Genomic DNA, 18,725 nt, shown 5'->3' with positions numbered 1-18,725 from the left:
CATATAAAACATACTGAAACATTTGCATCTGGAAAAACCTCCAGATCTCCGAACTCTGCTATAAAGTAACACACAATTGCAAGTGTCATTTAATTGTTATAGGCATATATCTCTGAAGCCAAATTTATATCTTCTAAAAATACAAAGACGTCTAGTGATCTGCTAATGAGAAGTTAGCACAATATTTTGTACTGCTGGTGCTTCGAGTGTATATAGGTGGCAACTGGATGTTCAGCAAACTACAGAGGACGAGGGGGAGGGGGCTCATCTCGATGCAAATATTTTGGCATACATAATATTTTCTTTTATGAAGATAGCATGATTGTCTCATAAGATGATGTACACAGCAATTGCTCATTATATGATGTATACAGCCATTGGTACCAATAAATAGATGACGCCATTACAAAAAATTTAAAATGGTAAAACGGCAGAAATGAGAGAGGAGCAAATGAATGGATAAAATGTGTCAGCAGTGGTTAATGGAGCACTGAGAGTAACCATAATCACTATATACAAGAAGAAATATGGCCCTAAACGGTAATGAAGAAGAAAAGGAGAAATGTGATTACTTGCTCAAGTGTTATCATATAATGTACACAGATTTCCTCCTAGCATTCTGTTTGTGAATATTTCTAATCTTTTTAATGTACAATAGACTGTTCACAACACATTTAATTTTTTAAATGTGTTATGAGGCTATTATTATTATTATTATTATTATCATCCCTAACAGCTTAAATAAATGTCTACAAGCTGTGCCATGTTAATTCCACACATACTTCTAATTATCTTTTATTCTGTGAATACATTTTGTTTAAATCAAAAGTAATTCTAAAACATTACTCTGTAAGACGCCAGTAAATAAATATATTCAAAACATATTAATGTTTTTCTCTGTTGCAGTTAAGATACAATATGAAAGACTGACCTATGGAAAATACCATTAACTTATTTTTACCAGGCAGAAGTGACACTAACAATCAACTGCCAAAGCATTCAAAAAAAGTGCCAGAGTTTTAAGCACTCCAAAGAAGCAGTGGAGTTCAAATAATACTATTTACAGAAAGCTGGCTAAATCCTGAAATTGACAGCAGCAAGATTTTTTTGATAAATCTAAATGTGAATTGAAATGGATAGGCTAATGGTAAATGGAGGTGGTGTATTTGTTGGAGAAGACAATAAACTCAAACAAAAGTAGATAGAAATTGAAGCTGGATGTGATATAGTTTGGGTAAGACTCAGTACCCAGGTGTAACCAAAACATTTAGAGAAAACCTCTGATCAATAGAACACATATTCCCCAAGGATACTGTTATCACTAGAAGAGATGTAAATCATCTAATGGTTGACAATTTATGTACATAGCTATAGTTTTGTGAGTGTGGGCATGACAAGACATCCTGTGAAACAATACTAAATACCTTCTCTAAAAATTGTTTAGAACATATAGTTTGGAATCCCACCCTTGATAAAAATATTTTAGATCTAATGGTAACAAATTGACCTAACATCTTATGCTAGACGCAAACTGAGACATGTGTAATGCGGTGCAGCACAGCACGCATTTTTGTAACTTCACAGGTTCAAGTGGGACCATGCAAATTGGAACGAGATGTGACTGGATGTGACACGCGTCTAGGCCAGGTCACACAGCGTTGTGGTTGTGGCACAGTTTCTCGCACCACATGCCATGCAAGTACTGTGAGAGGGGTGAGGCGGGAAGCAGGAAGGCAGTTCTGCCATATGCTCACCCCGGCATGGCGCATATGGTCAGTGGAAGTGTTGCCCATCCGAAAAATATGGCCTTAATGGATAGGGTTTCATTTTTCGCTGTTTAAGCGCTCCATCTCATTTCGTTAGTACATAATATTTTCAGTTACACATATGTGTACAGTTCTTTTGTTTTGTTTATTCTTTTGTCAAGAACAATGCACAGTTCAATAACTGGTGAGCCATTAGCCTCTAGGATTATATCTTCTGCCTCCACAATGTTTTCAGGTCGTAAGAAGGGATATATGATTCATCATGAGGGTAGTGAATAAGGAAGTATGGAATATTGTCAAATCACGTGATCTAGAAGCAAGGCAGGAAAGTAAAACAAGGTTATCTACTTGCTGCCTGTTATGCTCACGTATCTCTATGATCTGTTGCAAAAAGTTGAAAAGGCATAACTTCCACAGATATGACTCCTTTGTTCTTCTGGTAAAAAGTGTCCAAGATATGAAGTACATAAGTTTCACTATGTCCATGTGGACATCACATTTCCACTGCAAGCTAAAAACAGTCAAAAAGTGGTCACAAATAACAATGTTTTAAAACTTCCTCGCAGATTAAAACTGTGTGCCCGACCGAGACTCGAACTCGGTCCCGGTCCCGGGACCGAGTTCGAGTCTCGGTCGGGCACACAGTTTTAATCTGCCAGGAAGTTTCATATCAGTGCACACTCTGCTGCAGAGTGAAAATCTCATTCTGGAAACAATGTTTTAATTGGCTCGCCACGATGAGAAAAAGCATTTCAGTGGTTACATGCACATTAGCAGAATTAATAAACTAATTATACAACAGGCTGCACACATGTAAAAAATGGTTGGTATTATTACGAAAATACGAGTATCCTGAAATAGTGTGGTGATTATAAATATATTTAATTTGTTGAATGTATTGCTGACAAAGGCAGATATACTTTCATGACAATGTTTTTTGAATGATGTCAACTCCCATTCACAAGGCACACATGGCTAGCTTCCGCATTCTTGTTGTATGCATTATTTTCAGCTGCTGACAATACACTGACCATTGTGTTATGCAACAGATAAATTGTTTATTTTTCTCAATATCAACTATTTTATTTGTGAATCATGCATTGTCAGTTTGGCAAGCCTTAGGTGAGTAATCAGCATCTACCTTGTGCCTATCATTCCACCTGAAGGGAATGCTCATCATTATTTTAATACTGCTCAGCTCAAGAGAAGGAATTAAATCCTTTCGTAAATTTTCATTCCAGTCGTTCAGAGTTAAAAGTATGATGGGTTACAGAGATTCAACCAAAATCCCAACAGAATTGGCAATTTATTTTTATGTGAATTGTTAACCTTCTCTCATTCGAAGAAGCATCATCATTTATGAGTAGCAGCCACATTTCTCTTGCTGACAGGTTTAATAGTACTTCCTTTGCCAAAACACAGTTTAATTTGCAATCATCTCACAGCAGCTATTGCGACAGAATTCTGAAACAGAGTGCCTCATTAAACAAGTAATTGGCACTCGGAGAGCTCAACAGCTTACGAAAAACCTCTGTTAGTTTGCAGTAACATATGAGAAGAAATTCCATGTTTATTTTCATACTAGGAAACTCTTTTCACTAACTGTCAGCAACTACTAAAAAATTACAGTCACTGGAGTGGAATAAATAACAAAAGGAAGTATAACTACTGATATATTGCCATAGATACGAAAGTTCCGTGTGTTTATGAATTGGCAAAATACTCTCTGCCTTGTGTGCTATCATTCACCAAAATCTTGTTTCGGTGTCTTGAGCAATTTAGGAGATATAAGGGATGCTGTGAATATTTCATTCTCATGGATGTGAGATCAGGAGTGAGCGCATTACATAGGATCAATTTTCTCAAGATCGGAGGCAGATAGAGACCTCCTCCCTAGTCTAAAGAAAAATTCAACATGTTAGCTAAATTTCATATGCAGCAACATATAGTGTAAATGCACCAAACGCAAAAGCATAGCGAACCCTATTTTGTATTGCAAACTTTTCGAATTTTGCACAGCATCTTACTGAAATGTGTACACCACAATAAGTATGAGCATTAGCGAGATGATGGGCACTTTGCCATGAACCTGACATATAATGGTACAAGCAAGTAAAAATGAAGTATTTTTACTGAATAATTTCTGTAAAATTGTTTGAGAAGCGCATGTGCTTAGTTACTGTCAGTGCAGAGTGTCGCCAACCGGCGTGTGCAAAGTATGTGTACTCGTCTCTATCATTGGACCCGCGTGACACATGCGGAACGTGCGCGTCATGCTGTAGTGTTGTGTCATGTCACACATGCTATACGTCTCTCAGTTTGCATTTAGCCTTAAAGGATCTCCACTTTGAAGCTGATATCAGTGGCCCTGAAGCAGTTGTAGCAATAACGATTACCAAAACACAAAAGGCAACTACAACAAGTATAAAGATTTAGATAATAGTAGACTAGATAAAGAGGCAGTAGTGTCATGTCTCAAGGAGGAACTTGCAAAATTTAGCTCTGGGCAGAGGTGTGAAGAAAAATTGTGGTTCAAATTTAGAGAAACAATTGATCAAACAATGGACATACATGTATCTAGTATAACAGTTCATGGTGGGAGGGACCCTCCATGGTATGGCATCTCTATAAAGAAACTTCAAAAGTGTCAGCGACTACTGTATAATATGTGTAAATCAAAGCATGTTGGTACAGATAGGGACGTGCTGAATGAAACATGTTTTGCTGCCTAAAAGATGCATGAATCCTTCAGTGAGTACCACACCACAATTTTATTGAAATACCTCTCACAAAACTCAAAAGAAATTCTGATCATATGTAAAGGCTGTCAGTGCACCCAAAATTAGTTTACAGATTTTCATGGATGACAGTGACTGGAATTGAAGGTGGCAAAGCAAAAGCAGAAATGCTGAACTTCAGTACTGCACCAGTTTAATTCTTGCATCATTGATAAGATGGTGACATAGATGTTACTGTCAGAAGCATTGTGAAAAAAGTGAAATCAGTAAAATTGATCAAAGCTCCAGAACCTAAAGGAATTCATGTCGGTGTCTGTATAGAATTTATGGCTGAGTTATTCTCTCTTCTGACCATAAAATACTCCAGATCACTCTAATAAACAGCTGTGGCCAATAGTTCAAAGAAAGTATAAGTCACACTCATCTCATAATATTTTCTGACCTCAAACATAATGAGGTCTGTTGGACGGAATGACCTCCCCATGCCAGCCAGCATCGATTCCAAAAATATTAGGTCTAATGATGCAAACAACATGACAGCCTGAAACCCACCAATCAAGGCAATCTGATGTGGATGCACTGTTCCTTTGAACTCCAAATATAATTTGATTAAGTACCACATCAGTTGATATAAATGGAAGTATGATCATATGGGACATAAAATTAAATTTGCAACTGGATCACGGATTTCTCAATACAGAGTATGCAGCATGTTATCTTGAATGGACAATCAACATACTTGGAAGTACCTTTAGGCATGCCTTTGGGAGTGGGTTGGGAAGCTGGCTGTCCATATTGTACATTAATTATCTTTAATCTTATACTTCTGGAGATAAGAAACTTATCTATAATGAAGTACTATTTGGAAAAAAAGCTGCACAAATAATGAGTCAGATCTTGATACAATTTCAATGTGGTGCAAATATATGCATTTTTCTTCAAATGTTCAGAAATCTAAAACTTTGAACCCTACAAAACAAAAAAGTGTAATGTTCTTTGACTACAATATCAATAGTCACCATTACAAACAGTCAGCTCATACAGATAACTTGGTGTAACAGTTTGTAGGGATATAAAATGGAACAATCACTTACATTCAATCATAAGTGAAGCAACAGGCAGAGTTTAGTTCATTGACATAGAATACTGCTTACAAAACACTCGTTTGACTCATCCTAGAATATTGATGGAGTGAGTGGTGCCCCTCCCAAATAGGACTAATACAGAGCATTGAAAATGTATGCAGAAGGGCAGCAGGTTTGTCTGACCCATTGTAGACTGTCTCAGAACTGCTGAAAGACCTGGACTCACAGATTCTTGCAGACAGATGCCAACCACCCATGAAATATTATGTAGAAAGTTTCAATGCCCAATAATAAGTGAGGGATCTAGTGATATACTGCAAACCCTTACACATCACTCCCAATGGGACTGCGAAGACAAGATTAATTACAGCACAATCAGATGTGCGTAAGCACTCATCCTTCCTACGCACTGTACACAAATGGAACAGAAATAAACCCTGATACGTGGCATGGTGCTTTTCCATGCACCTGTTCCATCCACTTGAGAGTTATCTGCAGAGCATAGATGTGGATTTATAAGGTGGGATTCTCAGTGTACTGAAGCATGGAATAAATTACACAGTGTCAATATCAATAGCAGCAAAATAAACGGACATCAATACTTTCATATCCAAACATTAAATTAAGAGAGAAATTAGAACATATTCTCTACGCTGATCCATAACTTTGCTATGACATTGATGTAATAGGAAGTATAGAGGAGGTATGGCATTTAGCACAAACAAAATTGTCTCTTCCAAAATGATGGTAATGCTTGAAAGCAACACGAGCACAATATGATTCTGTGATGATGTTACAAACTCCCAGAGATGATGGAGAAAGGTAAATGAATCATCTTGAGGTGAGAGACCCTGTACAGAGTCAAAAGGTGTAAGTGAAAATCTACTAAAGTTCCACCTCAGCCCGCCCCAACTTCTGAATCCTGATCATGGCATACAGAGTTCCTGCTGAATGCTCCCCAGTACCCTCAGAATACTCTCAGATGATTTCCCCTGTTGAAGGCACATATAGCTTGATATGAGAGGGACTGAAAATCCTAAGTCCATGATACAGTAATACTAAATTCCATTTACCTGCACAAGTTACACAAGCTGCTACATGTACAACAGTTGTTAAAAATGGCGTCAGCAGCATCAATGCATGCAAGGCATTGGCACATGAACTTCTGTCATATCTGTTTTACTACCTACTGGTGTTGTTTAAAAGGTGTTACCATCAGCGAGAATTTTTGGCAGAAGAGCCCCCTTCAGTCTCAACAGGCATCATATACACAAGACTTTTACCATGGCTCCACAAGAAGAAATCAAGTGGGGTGAGATCACTTGAATGTACTGGCCACAAAACAGGACCTCCTCTGCCTATCCACTGTTGAAGGAATATCAGATCCCGTGGTTCACAAACCCTCCGTCCAGTGTAAGGTGAAGCTCCATCATGTTGGAACCATCTCCATTGACAAATAATGAAGTAGATATGTTTCAGGAACCTCAGTAGTATGACTCTGATAGACACAGCGTACGCTGTTGCCTTTAAAAAGGGAGGAAGAAGAAACATGTCTAGTATGTAATCACCGACTATGCCCGCCCACACATTGACTAATAATCTGGTCAGGAGTCCGTGTAGTTTGTTGTCTTTCTCGGCCATTGCCCCATTTCTCTTGATCATTGTTACAGTCTTGGAAACATGGAATGAGTCTGATGTCTTTTATAGAAGTATTTGGTCTTGTACAACCTTTCCACTTCTCTGCTACTTCCATTTGCTTGCCCATACATGAAAATCATGTTCCATTGACATTAGTACTTCAGCTTGTAAACACAGTCTGGAATCTATTAGCACACCATCTGCATTGGGTTAGTTTAGTTATTATCCCAAACCTTTACACCTGACTTAGTTTTCTACTTTCCAAGATCAAAGCAAATCTTTCTGAAATATTTATAATTTATCCAATAAATACTATGTGCTGGTCGAGACAGCCTACCCTACAATTTTTGCAACAACAGTACCAGGTACGTATATTATACTGTCAGAATTATATGAACGATTTTCACATATAACTTTCAACTCAGTCACTTTTGGACCAGGTCCTTTACCTCAAACTGATACATTTACCCTTCTCCATCATCCCGTAAAGTTCATATCGCAGAATTACCCTGTACATGGCACTAGAGTAAAGGGAAGCTTAGGGCAATGGAAAACCTATAAAGTAAGTAATGCATGGTTTTCATGTAAGAAAGTTACTCATCCATCAAAAAATTTTCAATTATTAATAAAAAATGACTGAGAATTGATCACTCTTAGCACTACAATCAGCAGCAGATGAGTGAACTATGTGATGGAGTGAAAACAACAGGAAAAAGTACCTAAAATGATCACACGGACACACATTTTGGCAAAGCGCTACAGGTAATCTTGACCTCCAATACATAGTATTTATTGGATATATTATAAATATTTCAGAACGATTTGCTTTGATCTTGGAAAGTAGAAAACTAAGTCATGTTTAATGATGCGGAACACGGAGAAGACTTGTGTTCCCATAAAGTGATCAAAAGAAACAGAAAATGGCCAGACTGGACATCAGTAAACTTTATAATGTTCACAAATGTATAGCAATGAGTAGGAGACTGGCACCTTTAGGAGAAGTTGAATCTGATTTGAGCAAACCTGTAAGCACCTGTTATAATAGCTGGAGAACATTGTTGGTAAATCACTTCCAACAGAGATAGAATTATGGAATTCTAGGTATGACGTAAAGCACAATTTAAAGAATGGAGAGGGATCTGCAGTGGAAAGTTTCCCAAATCAGATTGCAAATGGAATCTGAAAGCTGTCGTTGATCTTTCAGTAGGGTGAAGGGCTCCAGAGTGCAGGTATTAAAATAAGCTACTTAATCACGATGAAAAAGTGCAAATTGAAACTGAAGGTAGCAAGCGACTGAAATTGCACACTATAAAATACTGGATGATAATCTAGGTGTCTGGGGGTCAAATAACAGTATGGTCAAGTTATTAATGTTTACCATTGTTTTTCTCTGACATTCAGAATGAATGATTTCTGAGTGAAGCCAATGGCCAGTAATATTTCTGAGATATTTTCCTAATTTAATTGTTTGAATCTTTACCTGTCATGAGAAAGGAGTGACAGTTGCACATAAATTGAAAGGGAAATATATTAAACTGATTTATTAGAGGGTTGGTTGGCAATCCTATCAGATAAGGGAAGGATGGGGAAGAAAATTGGCTGGGCCCTTTCAGAGGAACCATTCCAGCATTTGCTTGAAGCGATTTTAGGGAAATCACAGAAAACCTAAATCAGGATGGCCGGACGCGGATTTTGACCATCATCCCCCTGAATGCGCGTCCAGTGTGCTAACCACTGCAGCATCTCATTTGGTTTTATTAGATGATGATGGTATTAGAGGAAGAGGTGGATTCTTCAAAAGGAAGAATTTATTCAAAATAAACAGAGGTGGTTGGAGTAGAAATGTGGTTTGCAGTTACTGAATTTGATGAATCATACAACACTCTGTTCCTGAAACTGGTTCACTGTGTGCATGGTGTCATTTCCTGAATGTTGCGGAGGATTTTGTATCTGCAAACAGCAAGAAAAAATATATGATGGAGTAATACCACTCCCAAATCTAGCCTATACTCTACTGCTTTACTTTCCTGTCACTTCCATATCTTTTTTTATTTTGATTTATTTGCTTTGTAATCTAAAAGTTATTTTCCTTTTTTTATCTTTATACATTCTCGTTTGTCCCCATTTTTCATGTATTTTCATTTAAAAATCGTAAATATCATCACTGTTTCTTCTCCAAAGCTTAATCTTCAACACATCCACATATTTTTACAATATATTATTCCACCACCTTCATGATAAACTCTTCACTCCTAGGTTCAAGTCTCTATGGTTTATATGGAGCATTTTCCTTACAGCCTACAACCAATGATTTATAATCTGCACTACTCTTACATTGCAAAAAAAAAAAAAAAGTATTTAATTCATTAAATGAACCATTACATGGCCAGAAAACTCCATATGTGCCAGCCTGTGCAGTCATTTTATGGGTATTTAAGAAGGAAATGAAAATAAATAAATTTGAAATCTACAAAAAAACTCCAAATTAATTTAATTGTTTGGTTATTTGTCAGCAGTGCATCCATGGTAAATATCACTCAAATAATACACACACTTCAGAGAATGGTCCTTCTGTCAAATGACATCAGACATACATCTAAAATACTGACAAGAAAACTTGGAACTGTTACATAAGTGGCAGTGCAGTTACAGTGACTATTGCATGATCTGCACATGTAAAGAATATTTTAATTAACATGCATTTACATTTGAGTGGACAGTGGAGTTTATTATTTCAGAATTATTTTAGCAGTTATACAAGTCATAATGCCATGTTATCTTTTACAACGAGTAAGGAAAGTTCCTGGATTATTGTGCAACAGAGTAAATGGTGACATTATAAGAAAAATGACCTCCAGACATTGTAAAACAAAGGCAAAGTACAAAAGCTGTTACATTGTATAGTCTATATTTTCTCCAGTATCAGTCTGTAGCTACTGTATACTTTCAGGTAAACAAATGTCCTACTTTATTTTCAAACCTGTGAGATTCTGTTATAAAAATCTTTCATATTATTTGCAACATTTTTTTGTCAAAATTAAAGGCTGACATAGAAAGCGGATCAACAAGCAGACTTGTCTTACTATCTTCTTTTTCAAGAGGTTTAGTGCAAATAAAAAAAACTGATATCACTCTCATGTTCTTTCATTTGACTGGAAAATTTTGAATTTTTTTTTCCCCCTTGTAGATGGCATCATCAATGCATTGAGAGCATATTTTACTGCTGCTTGGTTCAAAATGTTAAAATATGGGAGTCTGAAAGTCCCATAATATATTCAGTAATATTTACTGAAAGTGAGATATGACGGCAGTGAGTTCTCTACTAGTGAAGTCTAAGATGTATTGGACTTAGGATTGGATGATATGGAAAAACAAATGTTTAGTACACTATTGTACCTTTTGATAAATAGAAGTAAAGATGAATTTATCATGCAGCAAGGGAGATCATATTTTAAATTAAAAATTATAATAGTACATTTTTTTTAGTTTTAAATTTGTGATGTTACTTTATTTATGTAGATGTGGTTACAGATTTTTATTTGTACTTTTATCATTGCCAGAAAGTAGTAGTAGATTTAAAAGTAACTTGGAGTGCAAAGATGTAAAATTTGACAGAATGGATTAATTGAAAAATAGTGCAGAATGAATATAGAGAGAGAAAAGGATAAAATGAATAGAGTGAATGGCCTTTTGTCCTGAGCCTTAACAGCAAGTCAGTGATATACCAATAAGAAAAAAAAAGACAAGATGTGTTTAGACAGACTGGAAAGCATGCAATGATTCACTTTCGACATAACAAAGAAGCTACTACAGAAGCACTGGATAATTGCCAGTTAGTTTATGAAAAGAAGCATGGTTAAAGGTACCAACATGCATCACTGGCAGGGATGTAGTCAAAGTCAAGAGCAGGTAAGAGCAAACAAAGGAAAGATCAGACAGGAATATCAGAATTACTATGAAAAGGATAGACTGCTATTCACCGAAAAGATGACACACTGAGTTGCAGACAGGCACAGCAAAAATGATGTTACACATCTAGCTTTCAGCCAGAGCCTTCTTCAGAAAAGGAAACACACACATTCACACAATCAAGCACTTCATGCACACATGACCATCATCTCGCCAGAGCAGCCATGGACAGTGCTCATGTGAGCATGAGATGTACTTGCTTGTGTGAATGTGTGTGTGTGTGTGTGTGTGTGGGGAGGGGGGGGGGGGCTTTCTTTTCTGAAGAAGGCTCTGACCAAAAACTAAATGTGTGACAGTCTTTTCAGTGTGCCTGTTTGCAACTCAATGTGTCATCTTTATGGTGAGTAGCAATGTATCCTTTTAATAATATTGTTAACAGCAAACAAAAATATGGGGAGATAACTCATGGGAATATCAGAAATAAGAGAAAAATTAAAGGAAAAACTGTATATGGTAAAAAATATGGTAAAAATTGAACATCAAATGAACAGAAGGGAAGAAACAGAAGGCAGCATGCTACTTTCCTCTTTATGGGAAACATGGAAATATTTTTGGAACTGGCACTTGATTTACTTTTTTTGGTGATATCTGAATGTTCTCATCATTTGGTGACTTTCTCTCACAGTTTAATGCAGTTGCACAGCACTGTCCACTGGTTACAAGGAGTAGTTAGAAGCAAAATATACACTGACAATTACTTTATGAATTTTTTCCAAATCCTAGAAATTCAATGGGGCCTGTGAAATATGACTTATGAAATGGAAAGTAAGCTAATATAGTTTCATTTTGTATGTTTTGTTGTATTTATTCTGTTTATCTTATTATTACTCTTTGCCTTTGATTTGATTATTGACTTCCATTGTACTTTTATCATTTTATATTACTATTCACTCGCAGTACAATCTAGTTTTCTAATAAATTGACTTAGAGTCTTCCAGTTACAGTAATACTGGTCTATCTGCCATCATCTGGATTACATTAGTTGCATCACATGTATCTGCTATCACAGTAGCATAATATATGAAGATTAATCTAGCAGTATTTCCTTAAACTGTTCTAGTGAGTTTACTCTCTTGAATAATTTATTCAGTTTAGTCAGCACCAATGAAATGTACAGGCAGTCATTGTGATAAGATATGTTACTATGACTGCTACTTCAGAAACTGTGTTAGGACACATAGCATTTACACTTTTGCCTGAAATGGCATTTTCTGTTTATCTTTCCTCTTTATATTTCTAACACAAAAAACAACACTAATTCTTAAGCATCTCACATAACTATACATTTTTGTAATTGCATTCCTCTCATATTCATGTGGCTTGTTGCAAAAAAGTTTGAGGAATAAGATTAATATGATTTGGTATAAAATATGTTTGGGGAATATGAAATGAAGGCATGCATTGAACTTGATGTTTCAGTACCCAAAGATGGAGAAACTCCTCAAATAGAGTATTAAGGTCAGTCACAATGTAATTAATTCTCACTAAACTGAATGAATATTATTTAGAAAAAGTTACACTCATAACAATACTGGTAAATGACCTAGTTAATATTTTTTTTTATCAAGTGTATCATCGTCCAGAAACATAAGAACCAAATACTGTCTGCTGCTCTCATTGTTTCAATAGTGCTTTAGTAATAGTGGAGAGATGTAGCTGTCTCAAATTCTGACCTGTGTTGATTTATATTCAGATTATACAATTTAGTCATAAGCTTCATGCCATTTCAGTATGAAAACTGAATCTGAGTGTATATAGGGAAAGTTTTTAAGCTTCTCTGTAGTAATAAACAAGATGAAGTACATGTAGCAGAGAGCTCATAATTTGTGAGTTTTACTGAGCATTTTTACAATACATTATGCCTAAATTAATTTTGCAGCTTAATTTCAGTAGGTCAAAGTATTTTAATCCTAAATTCACAAACTGGATAGTAGAGCTCAGGCAGGACTATAGTTTTCTGGTAAACAATTTGCTCATAAATAAAATGTTACTTTGCTTTAGAATCCTCATGCAACACATAAACAAAAAACCAAAATTAAAATAAAGTAAATATAAAATCAGCAAAATAATGAAGAAATATGAATATAAATATACATATAGAGATATATACTGACTGGGAAATTACATGTAAAACAGAGACGAGAGGCGAACTGCTTGTTAATGATTTTTCTTATTACCTCTGCTATGATCACAACGTGCTAGGATGAATTTCACAGGTAGAATTTGCGTTTCCTGTAACGATATAAACTGAATCAAGCTTCTGAATATTTAAGCATTATTAGTGATAGAATCAAGATTTTTTTTATATCAACTGTAATTTGAATCATTTTAAACAGATTATTTAAAACAGTGCTTTTGAATCTGGAATTTTCATAGGAGACGTATTATTGGCTGATAATACCTTAATTTTTCTGTTATCAACCAATAATTACTAGCATCTTGACAAGAGTAATCTTAAGTTAACTTTTTATGTTGTTCAAATGAGTTTTTGTGGTACTGTGTTAGGAACGGATGTAATTATATGAAATGATACTAACACAAAGGATGACTGCAGCAGATAAATGACATTTTATCTGACTATGCACATGAAACAATTACCATGCAAGTATTACAGAAACCTATGCCGGAAGGTGGGGGGAAGATAATGGAAGAAAAGAGCAATCACAAGTTACTGAATGCCTTAACATAACCTGTTGGTCTCATTAATTTTCCTCCACACATTAAATGAATATACTACATTTATATCAGTGATGAAGGAGTGAGAGGTATTGTAAACAGTCATCTTCTCATTGTGATTGCAGCATCAGTTGTGAAATTCTCATGGATGTAAGAGAAGACTTTTTTCCAATATGCTGCAGTGAGGGGTGCTCTAAAGTCTGCCTATTTCCTGCCGTTTCTTATCATGAACACAGAAAATGAATTATACTGAAATATTGCTTAAAAGAACTGCTTCATTCAGATAGAAAGATTATGGATGGAGCAAAGAAAATAGAGCCAAAAAGAATGATTTAAGATGGAGGATGCAAGGGTGTATGGTTGGTTGTCTGAATGGTGTGAGGATAGAGTGTGATATGAAGGAAGGGTAAGGGGAGGGCACTACCGCGATGGAGAACAATAGATAGAAAGGGAAGGAAAGAGAGAGAGAGAGAGAGAGAGAGAGAGAGAGAGAGAGAGAGAAGGGTGAGAGGTATGTCTTTCCAATGCGATATTCTTGTCAAATTAATCTTATTATTTGCAGATGGAGACAAATTTATTTCTACATTAGCATTTACAGTGACTTATAAATTATCTGATAGTCACACTGCCACAAGTTAAATGGCATTTCCAATTTGTTAGGATTTTGCACCATTCACTACAATTTTCATTACATTCGGACATGTTTTATTTATTTATTTTTTAATCACAGACTCTTGGTATATTACTCTCTGTTGTGAACATAAATCTTCAAAGCCTCTTTCTTCAGCTAATATTAAAAATAAATGAATGCAGTCAAAAGAAATGTAAATTATTTAAAAAATAAATTTGAAAAGAAACAGTAAAAGAACAAATAAAATAATGCAACATAACATGCAAACATCAAAACATGTTTATGGCATAAAATGATCTGTTTACCAGAAAATATCAATTGCAGTCCATATCATTTACCATTTTTAAACATGTATTTCATGCTTTCTTACTTTGACACAGAAACAAACTGCCTCCCATATGAAGTAAGTTCAGGGCAGCCTGGAAGCTCTACAAAGTCAAAAAATGTTCAGCAAAATTATAAAAATTTTTTCTTTATTAAGTCAACATTTAAAAAAAGATATTACATGTTTCTTAACGTTCAACAGAAACAGAATGCCTCCCAGATGGTGTTAGTTAAAAGAAACTTATAAGCTCTACAAAGTCTAAAAATTATTGAGGAAAGTGAGCAAAATTTGGGACCTGTGATACAACCATCATGTAAATGTGCAAAATCATTATGTAAATAGCAGGTATACAAGGAACATCTAAAAACAAATGGAAGTATATTCAGACTTCCACATCAAAGTTTCTTTTTGAGGGAAGAAACTGATCAGGTCAAATGCCAAAAAAGGAAGAGAGGGAAAAAGAAAACAGCTTTATATATATATATTGTAGATGTCCATTTCTGAGTGTGTGTGTATATATATATATATATATATATATATATATATATATATATATATATATATATAAAAAACCAAGGTTTTTTTGAAAGCTACCATTCATTTTTGAAAACCTTGCCTTACTTTCTGCATCATACATAACAGCCCAAATCTGTGTATACACTAATGAGCTGAAATGTTATGACCACCAGCTTAATAGCTTGCTTGTCCATCTTTGGAATGAAATACATACCTGATTCTGCATATCAGGGATCAACAGTTTGTTGGTAGGTTTGTGGAGATACGTGGCATTAGATGTCTATGCACAGATCATTAGTTCATGTAACTAACGGGCCACTGTTTTGCGTATGTGGTGATGGTGCCTCATAGCGACCCAGATAGGTTCCATAGGATTTACATCAGGCAAATTTGGTCACCCAAACATCAATGTGAGTTCACTGTAATATTTCTCAAACCATTCAGTATGGCTCTGGCTCCAAGACATGGACAGTTATACTGCTGAAAGATGACATCACTGCTGGAAAAGACATCAAGCATGAAAGGATGCAGATGATTCGCAAATGTCAGCTTGTCTTTGATTACTACCACAAGTTCCATGCAAGTGAAGGAGAATGTCTCGCATAGCATAATACTGCTCCCACTAGCCTGTGTCTGTGGTGTGCTGCACATTTCAAGCCACTGTTCACCATAATGGTGGCATTTGTGGAGCTAACCAGTGACCTAGTGTAGCAAAAATGTGATTTGCCCAAAGAGCTGACACATTTTCATTGATCAATAGTTGAATCCCAATGGTCCCGTGCCCATTGAAATTGTAATTGACAGTGTTGTTGGGTCAAAATGTGAACACGCAGGGGTGGTCTGCTGCGGAGCTCCATGTTCAACAATGTACGAGGAAGGTGTGCTCCGAAACACTCGTTTGTGCACCAGCATTGTGCTCTTACAGCAGAGATGCCACAGATGGCTACCTGTCTTACTTTACAGAGCAGCCTCCGAACCCCATGTTCTGTGAAGAGTCGTGGATGTCCAACCATTTAGCGCCTAGTGGTAGTTTCATTGTCCTTCTACCTCTTTCCACATATGCTTACCACAATTGCATATGAGTATTCCACCAGCTTTGCTGTTTTTGAGATAACTCATTCACAGGCACTGCATAATATTATCCGTCCTTTGTTAGAGCTGCTTATCTAAATGGATTTCCCCATTTGCAGACATTTATTTGCTAGGGTGACCTGCATCTGTGTCTGCTCTACTTACATACTTTTGTTACTGTGTCACATGCCTGCAACGCAACCAGGCAGCATCAATATTGCGGTGGACAGTGGTCATAATGTTTCAGCTTACCAGTGTTGTACACTGTGTGTTATGGATAGTTCTTCTACTATATGCACATAATGATATATCCTATGTTACAAGAATACAGCTGTGCAGAAGGTAATTTATGAGACAAAATTGCAGTCACTATCTTTATAACTTCATTGTGTCTTCAGCTGATTTTTGATGGTGATGCATATCCTTAAACAAAAAAATTAAGCAATATGTGTCCACGTTAAATATTAGAAATACCAAGAAAAAGATTTTCACTCACCTTAGTGCTGGTTTATTGATCAGAAATCAACTAACCTTTACATGTATTACAGTTTTTCGAATTACTTAAATATTGACTACATTGAGAAAAATATATTCATCCAATTATAAAAATGATGGAGGTTTGGGGGCTTATCTGGTTCACATTCAAATCTACATGAAGTGTGTCACATTACATAGGTAGGATTTGTATAAATAAAGTAGAAAAGACAGATAAAAAAGCAATGACAACTTTTGTTCTTCATCATAAGTGTAACTTTCTGTTTGATTGTTGCTACTGAAGAATGATCTGTTATCATTTCAAACTGATATAACACAGAATACTATGAGTGATGATGAATGTTCAGAAATCATATGGTACTCTGAATAAAGTGATTCATAAAAAAAAATATCGAAACCTAAATCACATGTAGTTGCTTTGAATGAAACAACTAGCCAATATTTCAAACTACCCACACTCTGTCAATTACTAAGCAGCTAAATTAACTAAATAAGCCAAACATGTAAATCACAAACAAACTGGTACTCATCTACATTTATTATCTGACAAGCCTCGTTTTGAATGTGATTCTAGGTGCATGTTCTATCATTGCCTAATTCATCACAAATTTCTCTATAAGAATGTATGAGTTTTTTAACAGGACGTTTACAAAGTGCAGAAAGCTGATACACCCTGTTTGAACATAATGAAGAAAATTTTTCAGATCCATATGCTGAGGACCATTACATAATTTATGAGACAAATATCTGTCATTTTATTGAATTAATGGAAGTAAATATAGCATTGTCAAAAATCAAATGAATTTAATAATCAATAAATTAATTCAAACTTTTCTTCAATAAGTACCCATTATTGTAAAGGACACCAATATAAATGCCGGCAAAATATTTATAAACACTGTTCCTTCCACCTGAAAGTAAAATACAGGAATGGATAGACAAGTGGCAACAATATGATTTTCATAAATTATTTTAAATCCATATGTTGTCTGTCATCATTAACATGTGAGCTTTCAGCCACATTACTAATGGTTTGCATTTCTCACCAGGAAGTTCATTCCATGTGGACACAAGCACCACCATTTCTGTGATAAATTAGGTGATGTATGCACAACTGGGCTTGGCCAAGTTGTCCCTGCCCTTGTGGTGTTTGGCGACCTACGAGTATGGCACTATTCCTCTTTGTGGGCAGATCTAGACCACTGGTGGCACACACATTATGCAACATGTCACAATGTTTCTCATTGGCTGCTTGGCTGCGACCAACATTTTTGGTCTTGACACCTTTATGTTGTTTGAGTTTTCTTTTTCTGATGAAGTAGAGGCCACATCAACTGGAGTCCCTTTCCAGGAACTTGAAAATCTCTGCACTGCATTTGCACTTGTATTTCAGCCAATTTTGCTGCTGTGAGCTAGCATGTCTGTGGGTTGCTGGGGTTATCAAACTGGTGAAATCTACCTGAGGGACCACACACTAGTCATCATCAGAAAGCCCCATGTTTATCTCTGATTGTGTGGAGATTTCAAAGCTAGAATTAATGTTGAATCACACGTGGGATACTACTCCAAAATCGACCTCACTGATGCTTATCTCCAGTTACCCTTTGATTGGAATCACAGAGTATTGTCATCGTTAATATGCCTTTTGGATTATGTAAGTACAAGCAATTCCTGATTGGCATTGCTTTGGCCCCTACAATTTTCCAAAGGTTTCTGGAACAGCTGATGCAACCATTTTGAATTACTTGGATGATCTGATTGTTGTGGGATCCTTCTGTCAGGAGCATTTGCAAAACCTTCACACACTTTTTATGA

At 36.0% G+C, this 18,725-nt stretch overlaps 1 protein-coding gene across 3 annotated transcripts in view; it reads right to left on the bottom strand.

The window, feature by feature from the left end:
* LOC124787937 (disintegrin and metalloproteinase domain-containing protein 11) overlaps positions 1 to 18,725 on the bottom strand; it is a 1,045,780-nt gene that overhangs the window by 23,585 nt on the left and 1,003,470 nt on the right. The window lies entirely within an intron of this gene.

The sequence above is a fragment of the Schistocerca piceifrons genome, chromosome 3 (assembly GCF_021461385.2).
Source record: "Schistocerca piceifrons isolate TAMUIC-IGC-003096 chromosome 3, iqSchPice1.1, whole genome shotgun sequence".
NCBI classification, from domain to species: Eukaryota; Metazoa; Arthropoda; class Insecta; order Orthoptera; family Acrididae; genus Schistocerca; species Schistocerca piceifrons.
The sequence above is the reverse complement of the archived record's forward strand: the minus strand, read 5'-3'. Positions and strand labels throughout refer to the sequence as shown.